Source organism: Ostrinia nubilalis, chromosome 12 (genome assembly GCF_963855985.1).
Source record: "Ostrinia nubilalis chromosome 12, ilOstNubi1.1, whole genome shotgun sequence".
NCBI lineage: Eukaryota > Metazoa > Arthropoda > Insecta > Lepidoptera > Crambidae > Ostrinia > Ostrinia nubilalis.
Window position 1 is genome coordinate 12,034,154 of NC_087099.1, and position 14,458 is coordinate 12,048,611.

At 36.1% G+C, this 14,458-nt stretch overlaps 1 protein-coding gene and 1 non-coding gene across 2 annotated transcripts in view; both read left to right on the forward strand.

Moving 5' to 3' along the window:
• The window catches only part of LOC135076954 (vacuolar protein sorting-associated protein 16 homolog), a 319,963-nt gene that overhangs the window by 77,263 nt on the left and 228,242 nt on the right, over positions 1-14,458 (forward strand). The gene's annotated exons all lie outside the window — the stretch shown is intronic.
• Positions 13,779-13,850, forward strand: Trnap-cgg (transfer RNA proline (anticodon CGG)). The gene has a single exon. It is a non-coding gene; the product is annotated as a tRNA-Pro (tRNA).

Here is a 14,458-nt window from a genome sequence, read left to right on the forward strand (position 1 = left end):
TTTAATAACTCATGAACCTATTTAAACTTTTCTTTAATTTAAGTTTTGAGGTGCTTAAGTGTTTGCTAAGTCTGAAAACTTGAAAATTATTGTTAGACCTAATTACTATAAAAGGTCTATTTTAGGTACCTTAATTATATTCTCATTCATAAGTAAGATAAAAGTTAAAATATCTTTGGCATTTAGACTTAAGTAATTGGGTTTCTTCCGCCAGTTGTTCTCAGCACCAGTCCATAATGTTTTCTCGAAGTGGTAGTAGAGCAAACTATATTCGGAACGTGTATAAGTGCCCTAAAAAGGGCCCGTAATTAGCAAATAAAGAATTTGATTGAATTTTTGAATTTATTATCAATTCTGCATTAACTGATCAGCAGTTCAACTGAAACCCAAAAATAATCAGCCTGTATCCTACTAATATTATGCGAAATTTTGGATGTCTGGATGGGTGTATGTTTGTTACTCTTTCACGCAAAAACTACTGAACGGATTTTGATGAAACTTTACAGTATTATTTTTTATAACCCAGAATAACACATAGGCTATAATTTGTGACGATATGTGACAAACTAAATTTCACGCGGGTGAAACCGCGGGAAAAAGCTAGTATACAATAAATACTTTTTCTTCCTTTGCCTTTTAAACTGAAGTGATTAATTGTTCTTGTTAATTACCAACTACTTAGTAAAGCTTGTTCATTCCGCGATTCAGTGCAGAATACCAAACTAGCATTCTATTTTGTTTCGAGTCTCCGTTTGCACTGGAGCTTTTTCTCTCAAGATCCAAGTAGTTAATCAAACCTTTCTCTAAGAGAGAAACTTTGCAAGATCTCTCCAGTTGCACTGTAAACAGAGATAGTAAGCTCACTGGCTCCAAAAAAAGTTGTTTTAAGTTCTTCAAAAATAAATAAGATTTGACCTGAGATACAGGATCTTTCCTAGTTCAGGTATCAACCCGCCATAATCGGCAAAATGTTCCTTTTAATATAGTCTATGTTTCTTGTATGATTTTAGTAAGAATAAATAAAGATATTAAGGATTAAAGATTTGCTTAAGGATTATAGATTAAGTCACTATGAACGCGTAAGTGCCTTCAACATTATGCGTCCTATATAGGGAAGGTTTTAAGATCGAGGTCTCAAGATTCTCTAAAGAAGTGCTGCAAGTATAACACTAAGATACTGCAGTATAAAAACCATTGATATCTTTGATAGGAGCCTCTTGTGAACTGACTAATGCCCGTTTTCACCATCGATTCCTAATTTTAAAGTGACGCCTATGGTTACACATAACAGGAATATTGTTTAGGTACATAGGTGTCACCTAAAAATTAGGGATTGATGGTGAAAACGGGCATAAATCCTTTACAAAAACAATTACGTTACTTAGCGCACTCACTGCAGTTTCCCCCACTGTACTTTGGTGGTAATAAAATAAATTAAAAAAAGTACTAAGCGTAGGTAGTGCAACAGTCCTCATTTATTCAACGGGGGAATTGAAGTAATTTCTTCAGGAAAATTAAAAAGAAGCGGCTTATCTTGGCGAGGGCTCGCAATTACGTCCAGCTAAACAAGTTTAAGTTTTCCCCGTTGTTTTACGAAAAGGCGAGTGTATTTAGCACAGCGAGAATTAAAACAGTAGGTGTAGAAGATTACGCCATGACGTTACATGAAAGCTTTGATAAGGTGGGTTGGCTTTGTTATAAATAAGCCCCCATTGACTCTTAATACGCTTCTTGACATGAATCCTGCTTTCATTATGTAGGTAAGTATTATTTATTTATTTTTATTTAAACTTTAATGCCAAAATAAATTTGTACATAAGGCGACCTTCATGCACTAAAGCATTCTCGACCAGTTTACCTTTGGGTTGAGCAGAAAAGAAGTATGTCACCGTAAAATTGTGAATTCCGACAGATTATATTTGATGTTAATTGCAATCTAACCTCACCTCAGTGAATGGGCTGAAATAGGTAATGGGCTTTACACCAGTGGTAGAAGTTTAAAAGGTAAGCAATCCAGATATTTGGATTGTTTACACGGTAAACTATTTTTGTAGCGTAACGTTCACGTTACGCTACAAAAATAGTTTACCGTGCTAATACTTATGTTCAAGAAACCATCAATACACTTCTTTAAAAGATCTTTGTTTAAAAGTGTGTACAAAGTGGGGCTGCTACTTTTTCTGTACTCTATTATAGTTATCAACTTAGTTAATCTTCTATAGCTCTTGTCCGCTTTTTAGTATTGTGCATTTAAGTGGGCGAAGGTCTGGTGTTGACTCGAACCGTTTAACTTTTAATATTGAAAGTTTCCGAGATTTTAACAAAGAAAAATGCTTCACCGCTAGTTGACTTAACAGGAAATATAGCCGGCTCGTTTTCATGTAAAAGTACTCCTTTTTCCTGATTTTAATTTTTTATAAACTTACTATGAAATATCTTTTACTTTTTTTTTTCTGTTTGGATTTCGAGGAAAGTACCTCTCTACTCTTTCAGTACTTCAAATGTATGATGATGATCTTTCAACTTGTTGGCCTACATACAACTGATGTTAATTTTCATCGCGAATTCTCGCTTCAGCTTATTTTTGCAAAAATTATGTTATAGCCAAATTAACAACAACAGAATACAATATCAAACATGTTCAATGTTCATGAGAACTTAAAATTGTTTTTTGTATTGAAATTATAACTTTAATATGGAGTATAATATTATAATTACATTTTCCTTTTACCGAACTTTATAATAGTAAAAAATAGTGTAAGTATTTTTAGTAATATTTCATCAAAAACTAAACTTTCCCTCATTATCCCTCACACTCGAAATATCGATAAGCCGTACCCGAGTGACCATACAATGCCGACGCAAAAAGCTCATACAATTTCCCTTCCACAGGAATTCTGCGGATTTTTTTTCCGTGCCGAACGCAAAGTGCCACCTACGCATGTAACAGCTTGTTAAGCAATTTGGTAACCAGGTTACAAAATTCAAATTCCCCGTTATTCACCCTTGTGCTCGTGTCTCGCTCCTTTTTCATTTTAAAACGGGATGCATATTGCATTTGCGCTGCGCTATTTGATTTTGGAATTTCTTTTTTATTCCCGGGTAACTTTGTTTACTACGTACGTACTATCTTTGTAAATTTCATTCAGCTTTGGGCAATAGTGGTGATAAGATTTCACTATTTTTAGAAAGAAACATTACACAAGTTACAAAATATAGAAAACGTTTCTAAGCGTATCGAAGTTAGGTATTAAAGTTTTATGATGAATTTAGAAATTAACTAAAAATATTTCGTTTGTGTCATTTTGAACTCTAGAAGGATCTCTAAGCAAAACCATCCACTAAAAATCTTTGTTCTAAGCTTCAATCGAACTACAATCAACTAATTTAACTTGTTATTTTGTTTTATTTAAAAGTGTGAGTCATTGTGAGTGTTGCACTTTTAAATTCAGACTAACAAGTAACAAAAGACAATTTGTTAATAACCCTTTAAACGCCAAGAAATGTTAATGATCCATCAACCACGGCTTCGAGCCCACCTCCGGTAAGGTGATCGCTGGAGCGTTTCATTTAAAAATAACGCACCCTTCCGGTAAACCGGGGATTGGATGGCCTCTTTACCCGAAGATACCCTGAACGCCTAAGGAGAAAAACCTACTCATTCCAGTTGAAAAATACATGGTGTCTCGGTCGCGACACGTGTTGTTTGGGAGTTACGAAAAAAATTGGGCTGACTTACTCCGCCGAAAAACTGTAAGTAGAAGAATACGGAAAGCCAGTCTAAAAAATGAAGACGTCTTAAAAAGCAAACCTATAACCCGTTATTTTAGAGTTCTTCCTCTTCTTAGGTAACTACTCGTATGTGCTGTTTAGAATAAATCAGTTGGCAAAGTTATACTGCGCGAGAAGTTTAGAAGTTACTTAGTTATTATGGTGTAACAGGAATTAGAGAGAATTTTCATAGACTACGAGTACAAAATGACAAACTACAAGAACTAAATTGATAAATGAAGAACTCTTTAAAATCAAAACGCTTACCTACAACATAATTTGAAATACGTCATACTAATAATTTGATTTATGACTTGATTAAAACAAAAAAAAAATATTTTTCATAAACAAACGAGTCATTTTCTTATGTGGGGTGTTTTTATTCTCTGTTCTATGTAAGGGCCGAGGGCCGGGTTGGGTAAAATGGTACATTCAGAGCCACATTTCGTACGAACACGCTATTATTGAGGTCTTGAACTTGGGAGAAAGACTCGATTTACTGGCGGGTACGGTCGCTGATTATTTACCTACCTCTGACCCTTGGTATCAGGCTTCCTTTGTCTATAATGGCGGGTTTAGACAGCCCATAACAGTATACTGTATCGGAAGTGAAGGGTGTAACGAGTGGCTATATCTACAGTGCGCAGGCTTTTGTTCAAGATGAGACGTTTAGATAACCAGCTTTTAAATTCAAGCTAAAATATCTAAAAATAATTAAGCAAATTGTTATTACCTATGCAGTCTTAGGCTATGTGCAATTTGCAATCGTTAAGAAACTAATTGATATTGTATTATAATTTTTTACTTCTAGTCACGCAGTTACTCGTTTAACTCTACCTACATACTTACTCGTATTGCATCCCTAACGCATTATGATTTTTCAGTGATCGTCAAAAATATTTATAGTTGGAGATAATAAATGCTAACATAATTATGTATGAAGTCCTAAACATTTTTATAAAAAACAGTCTCATGTTCTTCAAAAATCTACACACATCCATTCATCTTTTAATGCACGATTGAGTACCTTTAACAAATAGGATAGGCGACAGCTTGTCAAAATCTGAAACAAGGAATGTAGATCACTATCCCGACTTCAATATAAAGCCTTTTTTCCGGGAAATTAAAGCCGAAAGTTATTTATTTACCTACTCCTTTTTTACTCGTGAATGTTCATAGTTAATACTTTATTTTTACTAATTGGGTTGTATTTTTATCGACTTCATTGCCATATCTACTATATAAAAATAAGTCGGATTTTCCTTCCTGACGCTATAACTCCAGAACGCACGAACCGATTTCCACGGTTTTGTATTCGTTGGAAAGGTCTCGGGCTCCGTGAGGTTTATAGCAAAGAAAATTCAGGAAACATTTAAAGGGGATAAAACGGGATCCACGCGTACGAAGTCGCGGGCGGCCGCTAGTTAGTTAATAATAATAGGTAATATCTTACTTTAACTTTGACAAACTTATGTCCAACTCCATACAAAAAACATCGATTATCGTTACAGTTACCGCCAAAGTTAGGTGGTGCAACTCAGCCTAAATTTATTTTTCAGTACATAATTGATTGATTGATAAATAATTGCACAATCCCCCGATGTTTTTATTTTCACCTTTTTCACTCTTCGTTAGATGCTCCGGCACATCAAAATATGAAATACTTTCTTAGCATCTTCAATCATCATCATTACAGCCATAGTACGTTCACTGCTAATAAACATAGGCCTTCCCCAATGATTTCCACAATGGCCGACTGGTAGCCTCGCTTGATCTGGCCTGGTCGCCGTCCTGCTATCTTTATGAGGTCGTCGGTCCACCTTGTGGTAGCATCTTATGCAGTTATAATAGTTGTGATTTTGTAACAAATATGTGAAGCCTGATGTGCTTTTAATGATAAAGAGAAGCAAATTAAAATGATTTTGTGCCAGTAAATCACACAGTCCTACCGGTCTGCTTGTTAATTTTAATAATTGCCATGAATTGTTCCGCTGTAAGCCGTGTCATGTCATTAATTCCCTCATTGCTCAAACCAACAACTCGATTAATGATGGAATATTCATTACATTTCGTTTTCAATTCGATAATATTCTTGAAATGAGATATCTATACGAGCGTGCTACGGAATAATAAACATTATGATTATTACGAAATTCTGTCAAAATAAATAACCGTGTGAACTCAGATTTATTGGCTATGAGATAACGTTAAAAATATAGCTGATATTTAATAATTACGTGCTAGCATTATTAACTGCATCCATTACCAATATTACATTCAGTGTTACATAAATATTAGTTACGCCTCTGACATCGCACAATACTAAAATATGTAATATTTATTAATTTCTTTTGTTATAAGGTACGGTACATACGGATAGCCCTAATGATGCTCTACCTCTGGGCTTTAGTTTGACATTACTTTTTGCGACATCCTGAATAAACTCTAAAGACCTGATTTTTGACCGAATATTTGAATTCAAAACATTGCTTTTGTTTATTACTACATACTCAAGCAGATTTTGTTACTCTCAAACGTTGCGAACAGAAAACGTCTCAAACAATTTAGGAAATGAGTTATTGCTTCAAGTTATTACTTTCTTGGCATAAGGAACTCGTCTGCTGATCCTGACGTCCTGAGTCATAATTCTTCTCTAGATTTGGCTCTTTTATATCATCCAATCTAATGTTGACATAATTTACTAACTGTGCCCGCCACTTCGTACGAGTGAAAATAGTTTGTATAATGTTTTTGTTACATTTTTATTTACTGCTCCGCCCCTATAAGCTATAGGGTGATGTTGTATAACCTAAAGACTTCCTCGATAATTGGTCTATCCAACACAAAAATAATTTTTCATGTCCTGTTCCTGAGATAAGCGCGTTCCAACTAACAAACGTTTCAGCTTTTAAATGTTTTTTTGATTCTTGCTTGGTTTTGGAAGAGCGTGTATTAGAATCTCCCAATTTAATGATAGATCGCCCGGAGTCCTGCCAGCAGGACTTAAAGTACTTCCGGTAGGACGCAAAATTAAAAGATCACAGTTTCGTAAGTATACATTGTACAAATTTCAAATTTACACGAAAAAATAGAGTGTTTCTCTCTCTTTCACCCAATAGTGCCCAAGATCGAAAAACGCGACTAACCGTTAGTCGGAGCCCGATGGCGCACGAGTATACACGGGGGCAGCGCGTTCGCGCTCGCGCGACACATTTTGACGCGCCGGGCGTGGAGTCGGCAACATTTTGGCGATAATATTATAATGAATGTGAAGTATTCCAGCCTAATCAAACATTTATAATTTATTTCTTGTTTTTGTTTTTAATTTGTAGTGTATTTGTAAGTGATAGGTGTAATTTCTAATACAAAGTGACGTACCAAAGTAATTAATTTAAAGTTCCTTATTATAGTTCCTATTAGTTAAGTTGAAAGAAGATAAACAAGTTTATAATATATTAAGAAAAGTAAAATACTGGTTAAACAAAATGATTCTACGACATGACTTTTTATTTAATAAACACTAACCAAGTGTTTACTACTTCTGGTGAGGATGAGTTCAAATTTGAAGGTCACCGTACTGCTGGAAGGACCAGCAAGCAAACACGTACAAATTGCGTACTGCGGGCAGGACTTGCGATAATCTTCTGGCAGGACGTTTAGAACAAAAGACCAGTCCTTCCAGAAGAGCTTCCAGCAGGACAAAGCACCGGGCGATCTATCATTAATATTACCAACTTACGTAAGTTTGTAGGTTGAGTAGCCTATTAACACTTATTAGAGCCCGTTCTACAGCTTGTTATCTAAGAAATGTTGATGAAATCGAGACACGGTAGATAAATCAATTGTTACGCGTTCTTATGCGACCGCTTGGGGTTTGATAGATAATAAAAAATACTTGAATAGGGTGAAATAGGAGATGAAAATTTGTATGGATAACCCATATCTGAAATAAGACAAATGTTGCCAAGGAGAAGGATAATTTTTAAATAGCCGTTAGCATTTCCCACGAATAAAAATCCTGAAAGTAATAATGAGGAAGTGTGAGAAAAACAAAGTGAAAACTCTCCTCACAATTTCCTGTTATTGGTCCTTTATTCACCAAACTACTTACTTACCAAAAATAAGCAATAACAAAGAAAAATGTATTACAGAATCGATCGTTTCAGACAATACCACATACAAATAAATTCTCGCAAAATTAAGTTGCAATGCGATTAAAAACAAAAATGACTGCACAGTAAATGCAAAATTAACAAACGCCTGTTTTACATATTTCAGAGTAAATAACGGCTATAAAAGCGACATTAAAACATCATTATTTTTCAGCACTATAGTCTGTTTAACGTACCATTGACACTGGCGTTAAATTTTATGGGCGCCATTTTTTGATTCGGGACACGTACGAGCCTTTGCGTTATCCATACATGGCACGGGAATGAATCTACCAGTACCGTGCTATGTTTTTCGTGTTTTGTTCACATTGAGATTTGGAAAATGCGCGGCGCATGGTAATGTATGTTTTAATAAATTAACAGAAATATGGCTTATGCGCTTTATCATAACGGCTAGGTCAGTCGATATAAATTAATAAAATAAGTTGATAATGACAATCGTAGTTTTTGACCAAAGCTTTCGTTTACAGAATATAGATAACATTTTTGACCATAAAATAAAGACGGATTGTGAAAATAAAAAACTTCTTTTGAAAAAAAAAACGATTGATGGTTTTACTCGTGAATTGAAATATTGACCAACTGAATACGTATTTATTTCATTGTTTGGTTGATTTATCACTTTGTCATACACAAATATTGAATTAATTTTGTAGGTCTAAAAAAGCGTATAAATAAAATATGAATTAGATTATTGTAAATGAGTCAATACCAAACCATGTCTCGAGTGATAAAAAATATTTTTGTCTATGTCGTAAATAAGACCCTATGGCTAGAACACTTTATTTTAAAAGTCACAATAAACAGTATATTTCGGTGCAATTTCACGAGTTTTCTGCAGCTCTTTAAAGCATCTTTCACGTTGGCCTTTTAACTCTGTGCTCTGCAAACAGTGTGGGCGTTGCTTTTAGGGAATGACTATTCCTTTTTTGCCGATATCATTGGGGTTGCAAGACATTCTTAATTTATGGGTCCGACTTTACCCACATACATAAACGCATCCAGCTTCGCTTATTCTGTTCAAAAACTGAATAACCGGTTAAGGTGCTAATTACGAAGCTCAAACTAGTTTCAATTTCAGGCATAAATTGAGGCCTTTCACTAGTTAAATTTCAATACACCAATCACAGGACAAAGTCTATGACTGAAATTGTGCTTTGAGCGTTGTTTTGTAACATAAATGCTACAGTGTTACAGCCCATAAATGTACCAGACATTATCAGTAATAAAACAATTAGGGATTGCAATCCCGCAAAACGGGATTCTGCATTCCCGCAGGATTGAATGAACTGCGGAATTGCAATCCCTATGACCAATAGGTATTACTATCATTCATTCTTTACTTTGATAATGACATAAGTACTAAATCTTCCCACATACAACCCTTATCGCACTACAACCGTCATTCTTTCTTTTCAACCATTACACTGTCAGTAGAAATAGTGACATATTACATGTAAGTTATACTACAAGTACAAGTACTAGGGGAGACCGAGGAGAGTTGTGACAGAGAAGAGTTGTGACATTGTGGATTTTTTAGAACTTATTAACTACTAGCGAGCTCGTAAAAGTGCGCGTTTTTTATTTAATTCTATTCTCGAGCTAACAAATACGCGTTATTGCGAGCTCGTTCATAGTTAAAAGGTTTCAAAAAATCAACAATGTCACAACTCTCCTTATTCTCCCCTACTGAGTGTCTTTGGGCTTTTAGAGTTGAATTTGCAACGCATCGCAACAACGTGTGACAAATTTGCATTGTGGGGTGGCCATTAGAGAATTAGTTGGGTGTGTAAAGGGAACGTTTCTATTTACTGAATATTATTAACTAGACTACTGTCTGTTTCATTGTCACTTAACTGCTCTAAAGTCTAAACTGTAGTCGCTCTAGAATGTATGTTGGGATTTATTTAGGTGGCAGGCTAGTCCATTTTTGTCGCGGTTTAATCACAGATACCGCAGCTTTTAAATTTGTTGAAATATTGATTGGCTTTTATAACACAAGAGCTGAGATTACACGAGTTACAGTAATTTATTGCAGCAGATAATTATGACTGTATCATTGATGAACACACAATTGATATGAGCACAATTATATCAACTAATTTACTTTAAAAAAAAAACAATGCTAAACATAATAGTGGTTAGGTAATCTGTAAGTATCTAAGTATGACTCTCCTATCAACTCGCACCTTTATAGAAACAACCTATATAAGTTCATTAATTCATCAAAAAAAGTTGATTGGTGAGTCATAGAGTCGATTGTCAAATGTTTTCAGTCGCTAAGTACTAGAAAGGCATCACCTGAACACAAAAAGTATACATCTCTGAAAGAAATCATGTCTCTGAAAGTCCTTTATACGAAAGCACTGAACTAAAATCGGACTGCAGCTACTTGTGTACATTTTCAAGCCGCTCATTAGTGGCATCTACGTAATTAGACAGCTCGCACACATGCAAGTTCTTAGCCACTTTTAATTTATGAATTTTCTTTCATTAAAATTTTAGAGCACGTGAATATACGCTGTGAAAATGTTACATAAATAGGGATGGATCAGATGTAAAGTAGATACAGACTTATCTTAAACATACATAAGTGTCCTTTGTTAGTTTAATAAGACAAGTAGTTTCGCTAAATGTCTCATTGCTGACAGATAATTATGATTTATAAAAGCAGAATAACTGATACATTTGCCTTTGTAAGCAGTGAAAATTTATATTTTTTATAGTGCGCAATCTCTAAAAAACGAGGCACTTTCAAACAATAATATCTTACATATAAAAAGAAACAACTTGTACATTTTATAATAGCAGGTATACCTACACATTGTAAAAACTATGATTTTTTCAAGTTAAAGATCATATTTCCCCCTTTACATCATCCGGTAATAGAGCCTTGACAAAGTTGGAGCAGTAAAGCTTTCCAGCATTTTTATCTGGAGGGTAATCACAAAACTTTCACGCTTCGCCGCACTTTCATAAGTCCAAACTCCAAAAAGTCTGCCTTGATTAAATGCAAATACCAATAAGCGACAGCAAAATTTTCCGATAAGACTATCTCCAGTGTTTTATCAGCTTCGTTCGGGATTATAAGGCTACGTTTATATACAGAGCTTTTGGCGGAGATGAAAAAAAACAGGACGTGTAGTTTTTGTTATAATAAAAAAAGTTAACTGTAACTCAATTAAATTTGTATTATGATCGTGAATTTAATCAAAAACAATTGTTGCGACTGCACACGGTCACCTCTTTAGCCGCGCGACACTGGCCACCAAGAAAATTTAATTGTTTTTTCATCGACAAATATCGAATTTTTCTTCTCGCTCACGAAGCACGACACAACATTTAGGCAGGCCCAACTAGCCCCCACACAACATTATCTAACATCTTCATAGCCAGATCAATTAGCCCACTTCATGAACACGACTTTCTTTCTCTCTCTCTCTCTCTCTCTCTAAGATAAGGGCAGGTAGATAACGGACCTACAGGGAATATGATCTGAGGGACCTACACATCCCAAGCTGGTCAGACGGGTAGAAAAGGTTGAATCTTCATCCACGGGAAGTGGGAGTGGTCTTATTCTAATGTTTTAGAACCACACGGACCAGATATAATGAAACTCTAATACCACAGTATTATTATACTGTGCTAATACTGTCTCATAATTTCGTTTAACCGCTCCGCTCCACGCTCCGCGTTCATTCCCGCACATATGTGAACACAGTCTAAGAAAACTGAAAGTTTCGATTGATCTTTCGCCGACTATGCGGAGCGGGACTCGGTTCAAACTAACCGTGCAACTATTGATATCTTACTGCAATTCCATGAGAAATTCAAGAGGAATTTGTTGTGACACGAAGTAACTTCAACTGAATTTGTTGAACAGTTCGAGATGTTTTTATTCACTTATGAAATTGAGCTTGCGAATAATGAGGAGAAACTTTTGAAATAAATTATTTCTAATGTAATTAAGTATTTAAGTTTGTTTCCAGTGTTGTGTATGTTTACAGTACCTAAGGATATACATACACATACATAGTTAATATCATCACATCCTACGACTTTTGCTTTATGTGGGATCTTCTTACTTTCAGGAAACCTAAAACATTTTTCTCCGAACTTTAATATCATTGTAGTTTAGGCATTCATGATTTTTTGATCGGTAAACAAATAATCATATGCCTGTTTATTTCGCCTTGAAATGTTTTTCGCTAAGCACAATATTTCGTAGACTTTCAAAGGCTTCAGACGGAACAAAAACAACTGAACAAATCACGAACCAAGCAAAAAACAACGAAGCATCAGCTTTCGTAGGTATATTAAGTACGTCTAAAAACAAGGTTTCCCTAATCTGTAATTACAAAGGCCGAATCATTAAGCCCGCCGCTCACTGGTAAGGCGAGGCGACATCACTGTCATCCACTATGCACTGGAGGGAAGACGAACCTTAACTAATTCAAACTCCTCCAATGTTCTTCTGATTAAATTTGTCGCGGGTCCAATGACAGTTTAACTTTCCCTCGAAACAAGCTTGACCATCACTGGTTGGGTTTTTATTGGAGGTCAAGCTGTAGATCCTGGCTGCACAGGAGTTGCAGCAGTAGGAACGAGAGGTGGGAATTGTTCCGTTTAGAAACAAATGGGGATTAACAAACAAACAACGCTGCCTCGACGCCGCCACGTCACGTCGCGTCGACTTAGGTACCAGTGAGCGACGCGCCTTAGGGCCGCCGATTAGCGGAGTGTCCACGGGCTAATTAGGGTTAAAAAATTGGATCGTCTGCCAGCTCTAATTGGCAATTCGGCTAGCTCTGGAATGACTTTAGGCAGCTGCTTGACTATGCAGGTGAAATGCAATTTCAACAGCCATAATAAAAGAAAAGAGTCTAATAAGGATCACATTCTCATGCACCCAAACCGTTATTACTGCAGCAAACTAACTCAGTCTTTTATTTATTATCGCCTATATATAATTTCAATGACACAAAGATCCGTTTTGGTTTTTGAACTTGAAAAAATTTGAAATTAAAAGCCTTAAAATGCCTTATTTTGCAAGTACCATTTGTATAGGTGTACGTTAATTCTTATAGATCTTCTACCTACATGTTTTATAGGTCTACATCATGTGATACCTACTTAGTTATTTAGTAATAATTAATATAATGGCATGTTAATTCTAGCGTAATGCTGTTGTACACACAAGGATGTCAAATGGCAATACACTTAAAATAATTCATGTGTCCCGTCTGTGCGGACGGACGTTGATCGATCACCTCTCGGGCCATTAATTGCAATTTGCTTAATACAATCAATATTATACAGGGTTTATTGGAATTTGACCTTGATTGACCGTGATAAAGCAAGAATCGAGGAGTCGATGATAAGTATTGAGCACCCTGTTTCACCCACAAGGTAGAGCGACGACCTGATAAAGGTAGCAGGAAGGCGCTGGATGCAGGCCGCTACCAACCGGGCGATGTGGAAGTCATTGGGGGAGGCCTGTGTTCAGCAGTGGACGTCCTGTGGCTGAAATGATGATGATGAGCACCCTGTATGTTTGGTCAATATTACTTTCAATAAATCAAAACTTACTTCCTCAGACTTGAAAGAGTTTTCCATCGTATCAGACGTAACAACACTAAAAACCATTGGGAGAGAGTTCCCGTAAAATAAGCATATTTTCTAAGAAATACCGCGTTAAAGATGACCAAAGGGTAAAGTTGCAAAACTAGTTTTGCTGACTAGTCGTTATTTTATGACATCAAATAATCGTGAAACCTCTCAACCAAGATATTTTAGTTGATAGTGACATTATGTTAATTAAAAATCTAACTAACTGCCTCTGTGGTCTAGTGGTAAGACCACCTGCTTCGGACGCAGAGGTCCTGGGTTCGATTCCCAGTGGGGACAGATTCTTCTGTTCGGTTTGGTTGGTGGTAGGGCTTGTTCTAAGTCCGCCTGGCTAGCTACCACCATCTTACTTAAGTCTGTCGCCATAACAACAATGTTAACAGCATTGTTGTGTTCCGGCTGTTAGAGGTAAGATAGCCAGTTCCTCCGTGGTTGAGGATTCCGAGTGAAGCTCGCTTCCACCTTCGGCCTGATCATCACTTACAATCAGGTGTGATACAGGCCAAGAGCTTCCTCGTTGTGGATTAAAAAAAATCACCAATATTTGTACATTTGGAAAAGTCAGGCTACTTGTAACAGTACCTACCTACCAATTATTATTTTTTTACGAATAGACCTCCAGGTATTGCACAAAGTTCATCCCTTCTCTATTGTGCAGGAGGCGTCTTAAAGATCCGCAGCCAAATTCAAATCCAGATCAAAACGTATCTATTGATTAGACCACAGAGGTTAAATTACTGTAAAGTAGCTGTTACGTATACGAGTAGGCGGTAGAACGAACATTTATCAGACAATTCCGTTACCAACCATGGACACGGCGCGACAGTAACACGGTGTCGCGCTATGGCTCACTAACCAAATTATGAGCTCGCATCAACTTGCGAAGT